Genomic DNA, 6,913 nt, shown 5'->3' on the forward strand with positions numbered 1-6,913 from the left:
CAAGGTAGCTACATTTAATAACAATATCATTATTACTACATCTACATTAGATATAAAGTAATATACTAATCCCTGCCCACAGATCAATGTATATTTAATAGCGATATCATTATTACTATATCTTCATTAGATATAATGTAATATACTGATCCCTGTCGACAGATCAATGTACCTACATTTAATAAGAATATCATTAGTGCTATATCCACATTACATCTAATGTAATGTACTGATCCCTTCCCACAGATCAAGGTACCTACCTTTAATAACAATATCATTTGTACTATATCTACATTAGATATAATGTGATATACTGATTCCTTCCCACAGATCAAGGTATCTGCATTTAATAACAATAGCATTATTACTATATCTACACTAGATATAATGCAATATACGGATTCCTTACTACAGATCAATGTACATTTAATAACAACATCATTCATGCTATAGCTAAATTGGATATAATGTAATGTATTGACTACATCGTACAGATCATTGTACATTTAATAACATCATGCATGCTATAGCTAAATTGGATATAATGTAATATACTGATCCCATCCCACAGATCAAGGTAGCTACATTTAATAACAATATCATTATTACTGTATCTACATGAGATATGATGTAATATACTAATCCCTGCCCACAGATCAATGTATATTTAAAAGCGATATCATTATTACTATATCCAACGTTAGATATAATGTAATATACTGATCCCTGTCCACAGATCAATGTACCTACATTTAATAACAATATCATTAGTACTATATTCACATTACATATAATATAATATACTGATCGCTTCCCACAGATCAGTGTACATATAATAACAATATCATTATTACTATGTCTACATTAGTTATAATGTAATACACTGATCCCTTCCCACAGATCAAGGTAGCTACATTTCATAACAATATCATTATTACTATATCTACATGAGATATGATGTAATATACTAATCCCTGCCCACAGATCAATGTATATTTAATAGCGATATCATTATTACTATATCTACATTAGATATAATGTAATATACTGATCCCTGCTCACAGATCAATGTACCTACATTTAATAATAATATCATTATTACTATATCTACATTAGATATAATGTAATATACCGATTCCTTCCCACAGATCAAGGTGTCTGCATCTAATAACAATATCATTATTACTGTATCTCCACTAGATATAATGCAATATACGGATTCCTTCCCACAGATCAATGTACATTTAATAACATCATTCATGCTATAGCTAAATTGGATATAATGTAATATACTGATCCCTCCCCACAGATCAAGGTAGCTACATTTAATAACAATATCATTATTACTATATCTACATTAGATATAATGTAATATACTGATCCCTGCCCACAGATCAAGGTACCTTCCTTTAATAACAATATCATTATTACTATATCTACATTAGATATAATGTAATATACTGATCCCTGTCCACAGATCAATGTATCTACATTTAATAACAATATCATTAGTACTATATCCACATTACATATAATGTAATATACTGATCCCTTCCCACAGATCAATGTACATATAATAACAATATCATTATTACTATTTCTACATTAGATATAATGTAATATACTGATCCCTGCCCACAGATCAAGGTACCTACCTTTAATAACAATATCATTAGTACTATATATACCTTAGATATAATGTAATATACTGATCCCTTCCCACAGATCAAGGTAGCTACATTTAATAACAATATCATTATTACTACATCTACATTAGATATAAAGTAATATACTAATCCCTGCCCACAGATCAATGTATATTTAATAGCGATATCATTATTACTATATCTTCATTAGATATAATGTAATATATTGATCCCTGTCCACAGATCAATGTACCTACATTGAATAAGAATATCATTAGTACTATATCCACATTACATATAATGTAATGTACTGATCCCTTCCCACAGATCAAGGTACCTACCTTTAATAACAATATCATTTGTACTATATCTACATTAGATATAATGTGATATACTGATTCCTTCCCACAGATCAAGGTATCTGCATTTAATAACAATAGCATTATTACTATATCTACACTAGATATAATGCAATATACGGATTCCTTACTACAGATCAATGTACATTTAATAACAACATCATTCATGCTATAGCTAAATTGGATATAATGTAATGTATTGACTACATCGTACAGATCATTGTACATTTAATAACATCATGCATGCTATAGCTAAATTGGATATAATGTAATATACTGATCCCTTCCCACAGATCAAGGTAGCTACATTTAATAACAATATCATTATTACTATATCTACATGAGATATGCTGTAATATACTAATCCCTGCCCACAGATCAATGAATATTTAAAAGCGATATCATTATTACTATATCTACGTTAGATATAATGTAATATACTGATCCCTGTCCACAGATCAATGTACCTACATTTAATAACAATATCATTAGTACTATATCCACATTACATATAATATAATATACTGATCCCTTCCCACAGATCAATGTACATATAATAACAATATCATTATTACTATTTCTACATTAGATATAATGTAATATACTGATCCCTGCCCACAGATCAAGGTACCTACCTTTAATAACAATATCATTAGTACTATATCCACATTACATATAATGTAATATACTGATCCCTTCCCACAGATCAAGGTAGCTACATTTAATAACAATATCATTATTACTACATCTACATTAGATATAAAGTAATATACTGATCCCTGCCCACAGTTCAATGTACCTATATTTAATAACAACATCATTCATACTATATCTACATGAGATAAGATGTAATATTCTAATCCCTGCCCACAGATCAATGTATATTTAATAGGGATATCATTACTACTATACCTTCATTAGATATAATGTAATATACTGATCCCTGTCCACAGATCAATGAACCTACATTTAATAACAAGATCATTAGTACTATATCCACATTACATATAATGTAATATACTGATCCCTTCCCACAGATCAAGGTACCTACCTTTAATAACAATATCATTTGTACTATATCTACATTCGATATAATGTGATATACTGATTCCTTCCCACAGATCAAGGTATCTGCATTTAATAACAATAGCATTATTACTATATCTACACTAGATATAATGCAATATACGGATTCCTTACTACAGATCAATGTACATTTAATAACATCATTCATGCTATAGCTAAATTGGATATAATGTAATGTATTGACTACATCGTACAGATCATTGTACATTTAATAACATCATTCATGCTATAGCTAAATTGGATATAATGTAATATACTGATCCCTTCCCACAGATCAAGGTAGCTACATTTAATAACAATATCATTATTACTATATCTACATGAGATATGATGTAATATACTAATCCCTGCCCACAGATCAATGTATATTTAAAAGCGATATCATTATTACTATATCGAACGTTAGATATAATGTAATATACTGATCCCTGTCCACAGGTCAATGTACCTACATTTAATAACAATATCATTAGTACTATATCCGCATTACATATAATGTAATATACTGATCCCTATCCACAGATCAATGTACATATAATAACAATATCATTATTACTATTTCTACATTAGATATAATGTAATATACTGATCCCTGCCCACAGATCATGGTACCTACCTTTAATAACAATATCATTAGTACTATATATACCTTAGATATAATGTAATATACTGATCCCTTCCCACAGATCAAGGTAGCTACATTTAATAACAATATCATTATTACTACATCTACATTAGATATAAAGTAATATACTAATCCCTGCCCACAGATCAATGTTTATTTAATAGCGATACCATTATTACTATATCTTCATTAGATATAATGTAATATACTGATCCCTGTCGACAGATCAATGTACCTACATTTAATAAGAATATCATTAGTACTATATCCACATTACATATAATGTAATGTACTGATCCCTTCCCACAGATCAAGGTACCTTCCTTTAATAACAATATCATTATTACTATATCTACATTAGATATAATGTAATATACTGATCCCTGTCCACAGATCAATGTATCTACATTTAATAACAATATCATTAGTACTATATCCACATTACATATAATGTAATATACTGATCCCTTCCCACAGATCAATGTACATATAATAACAATATCATTATTACTATTTCTACATTAGATATAATGTAATATACTGATCCCTGCCCACAGATAAGGTACCTACCTTTAATAACAATATCATTAGTACTATATCTACATTAGATATAATGTGATATACTGATTCCTTCCCACAGATCAAGGTATCTGCATTTAATAACAATAGCATTATTACTATATCTACACTAGATATAATGCAATATACGGATTCCTTCCCACAGATCAAGGTAGCTACATTTAATAACAATATCATTAGTACTACATCTACATTAGATATAAAGTAATATACTGATCCCTGCCCACAGTTCAATGTACCTATATTTAATAACATCATTCATACTATATCTACATGAGATATGATGTAATATACTAATCGCTGCCCACAGATCAATGTATATTTAATAGCGATATCGTTATTACTATATCTACATTAGATATAATGTAATATACTGATCCCTTCCCACAGATCAAGGTACCTACCTTTAATAACAATATCATTAGTACTATATCCACATCGCATATAATGTAATATACGGATTACTTCCCACAGATCAATGTACAGGGTGTAAAAAAATTAAATGTCACGACCTATATGGGGTGATTCTACACCTCTGGATCGGTGGAGATCTGTCAAAGAAAGCGACCGCAAAATTGACCTTGACCCCTAATTTCAAGGTCAAACCTTTTTATTGGCTTATCGTATAGTGCTCATCGAGGGGATAAAAAGTCTGAAAGGAACCATGCGCCGGAAATCAACCCTTCTCCTAGAAAAAAGCCGTCAAAGTTTCCATATACCATAATGCATTAAACGTTGAGTCGCCCGGTACCCCTCTCCAGTGATCTTGGCGCGGCAGTCTCGCGTATCGCTCGAATTTCATGCTATAGGACAAGTCTTGAATTTCAATCACAATGCCAGCATATAGGAAGGGTAAATTCTAAGACAGCATATTTAAAAAGACAAAATCACGACTGCGTGTAAACGAAAATAAAAATGAATTTAATCGAAACATTCGTAATATAATATAGAATGACACAGCTAATATTAAAAATAATATAATAGATAATAAAAATATAATAGAAAAGAATTATATAAAATAATAATATAAAAAATAATAATATATAACATAAGATAATATAAAAAATAATAATATATAACATAAGATAATATAAAAAATAATAATATATAACATAAAATAATATAAAAAATAATAATATATAACATAAAATAATATAAAAAATAATAATAGTAGTATAGTTTATTTACACTCCCCTTGCGGGCTTGTGTGGCGCTTTTAACAGGAGCGTTCCCCAACCTTACAAAAAATTTTATCCGCTTAACAATGTGAGCAATCTCTTTTACACACTTTTGCACGCCCTTGATACACACATACTCCCTTTTCTATCCTCCTCCCTTTCCTTGTCCCTTTCCTATTTCCCTACCCTATGTTTTTTCCTTATTCCGGTGATCATCCATCTGTCTGAGTCACTTTAACTTGAAATAAACTGCTATTTTATCAATTTTACAATATATAAAACTATAAAAATATAAAATATAAATCAATATAATGAAATTATGAAACATAACTTACAACAGCTATCCTAACTCTACCAAAAATCTATGACTAACCAATAGACCTATGAGTAAGAATGCAGTATGATAATAGAAGCCTAAAAAATAAAATAAATTAAGCTTATATGTAATGCTAAAATAAAACACGACAATCAGCCTCGTCCCTTACCTACCCCCGCCTATCCCATACTGCTTTCTTACCCATATTCTTTTACTCCTTGTTCACTCCTCTGAATATATTTAACGCTCCATCTTTCTCACAACTTTTATCCCCTACCTCCCACTAAGATACGCTATCTATAATACTACAACCGCACTTAACTTGCCACAGCCTGTGTTTTGTACTGCTTCAGTCTTATAACAAACACGCCTCCCCTGTCTAGTCAATCTATACTGGCACTTTAATTCTATTGCACTCCCTAACGACCCTGTCCCTTACCCCCTGCGCTCTTTTCCCCCTCCCATACTTCTTTGCTTTTCTGGTCCTTCTCCTTTGCCTTTTCCTCTTCTTTCCTGCTTCCCTCAGTCCTCTTCCCTTGTCTTCGGTCCTTCTTCTTTATTTCCTGTCCCTCTGTCTGCTGGCTTCCCATTTTTTCTGCCCTCTCGTTCCATTTCCATTCTTCTCCTTCTATCCATATTCTTCTATTATTAAATTCCACCCAGTTCCCCTTTCTTATTTCTTCTCTCGCCTTTTCTTTTATCTTCCACTTGATCCTTCTCTCTTCTTTTGACAGGTCCTCGTCAACCGCAACCCTCCATTTGTCCCAGATCCCATTTTTTGTCCATACCATTTCCTTTTTGCGATCTTCATCCTCCAGTTCTGTCAGCACTATATTTCTCCTCCCTTCTCCCACCCTTTCTGTTGCTCTTTTTATTACTACCTCTTGTCCCAGTTCTTTTTCTAATATCTTTTTGATATATTTCAATCTTTCTTCTAAGTTCTTTCCCTCTACCCCCTTCCAAATCAAACTTCTTTTTCTCCTTTCCTTTCTTATTTCTTCTAATCTTTCCTCCCATATCTTTTCCCACTCTTCTTTTCTTCTCATTGTTCCTTCTGCTTCCATTCTTCTCCTCCACTCTTTTTCTCCTTCCAGCTCGTCGACATCTCCCTCTGACCTTCTTCT

At 31.2% G+C, this 6,913-nt stretch overlaps 1 long non-coding RNA gene across 1 annotated transcript; it reads right to left on the reverse strand.

Annotated features, from left to right (window-relative positions):
• Nucleotides 1–5,468: 5,468 nt before the first annotated feature.
• Nucleotides 5,469–6,457, reverse strand: LOC143305728 (uncharacterized). The gene is made up of 2 exons (XR_013062867.1): nt 5,959–6,457; nt 5,469–5,887 (listed from the first exon to the last, which is right to left on the reverse strand). It is a non-coding gene; the product is annotated as an uncharacterized LOC143305728 (long non-coding RNA).
• Between the last annotated feature and the right edge of the window lie 456 nt (nt 6,458–6,913).

This window comes from Osmia lignaria, chromosome 10 (assembly GCF_051020975.1).
Source record: "Osmia lignaria lignaria isolate PbOS001 chromosome 10, iyOsmLign1, whole genome shotgun sequence".
NCBI lineage: Eukaryota > Metazoa > Arthropoda > Insecta > Hymenoptera > Megachilidae > Osmia > Osmia lignaria.